Source organism: Odocoileus virginianus, chromosome 31 (genome assembly GCF_023699985.2).
Source record: "Odocoileus virginianus isolate 20LAN1187 ecotype Illinois chromosome 31, Ovbor_1.2, whole genome shotgun sequence".
Lineage (NCBI taxonomy): Eukaryota > Metazoa > Chordata > Mammalia > Artiodactyla > Cervidae > Odocoileus > Odocoileus virginianus.
In genome coordinates, this window is record NC_069704.1 from 28,498,289 (window position 1) to 28,499,614 (window position 1,326).

The 1,326-nt window shown below is 35.7% G+C and overlaps 1 pseudogene; it reads right to left on the bottom strand.

Moving 5' to 3' along the window:
* Positions 1 to 554: 554 nt before the first annotated feature.
* On the bottom strand, positions 555 to 928 carry LOC110142478 (large ribosomal subunit protein eL37 pseudogene; annotated as a pseudogene).
* Between the last annotated feature and the right edge of the window lie 398 nt (positions 929 to 1,326).

Sequence of the window (1,326 nt, forward strand, 5' to 3'; positions counted from 1 at the left end):
GCTGGATTCAAGAAATTTTAAACACAGAGTTGAGACTATCAGGCAGAGGAAAAGAAATGCACAATGACTTAACTGCTTCATGGAAGGAAAACATGCAGTGTCTGTTTCAGCGCCCTCATTTGATGGTATTTCTTAAGGACTGTGCCAAACTATGGTATGTTTGAGAAAAATCTTTGAATTTAACTTTTTTTTCTGACCAACGTGTGTGCAACTAAAGAAAAGCACTCAGAAATGCATTTTGTCTGTGGTTGACTCATTTTGTGTATTTTTCTTGAAATCATTATATATTGATAGTTTTGCAAAAAAAATGTATTTTTTGAAAACCCTGATTTAAGATTATTACACTTTAAAACAACTTTCTCTTCTCAAGCCTATTTCACATACCAGAGCAAAAATTTTCTTGCACAAGCATCATTTCTGTTAGACTGGAAAGGCTTGAATTTATAAGTTGTATTACAGAAGCATTTAAACTTTGAAATTTAACCATCTTACTTGTTGTTAAGACTATAATATCCCCATAATTAGGTTTTTAAAATAATACTTGCTGGTTTTCTTTTCTTTTCTTTTTTTTTTTTAAAGCCAGAACATTTATTGCTCAACTAATTGTTGAAATCCTTAGGATGAACTGGATGCTGCAACAGCCGCTCGCTTGGGTTTAGGTGTTGTTCCTTCACGGAATCCATGCCTGAATCTGCGGTATACAATTTTTAGGTGCCTCATTCGACCAGTCCCGGTGGTATTTTGTCTTTTAGCTTTAGCACTCCAATTATACTTTCTCTTTTGCTTGGCAGGGTAGCCACACTTGCCACAGGTCGACTTCTGAAGGTGGTAGGCCTTAGAGCCACAGCGGCGGCACAGCTTGTGCGTCTTATTCCGACGCTTTCCAAACGATGACGTTCCCTTCGTCATTTTGCTTCTGCCGCCGAGACCAAAGAGCTGGTTTTCTTTAATGTATACAACTATAAAGAAGATACTAATAATGTTCTATAAACCTACCCATAGATAACATCTGATAACATGTTTTTAAAAAATTAATTCAGGTACATAATTCAAGCATTAAAGAAAGTTGGAACGTGAAAAGTAATATTCTCCTTCTTCATCTGAGCATTCTTACCCTGTTATTGGTAGTTTCTTACAGTTCTTTTAGAAAACATTTTGCTCATATATCAAAGCATGCATTGCACAAAACATGCACACACGCACATATATAAATTTTTTTCACAAAGGGGATCACACAATTAATACTCAGAGTACCTCACCTGCCTTATTTTCACATGAGATGTCTTGAAGAACGTCCTCTGTTAACGCAAATAGGTCAATTTTAAA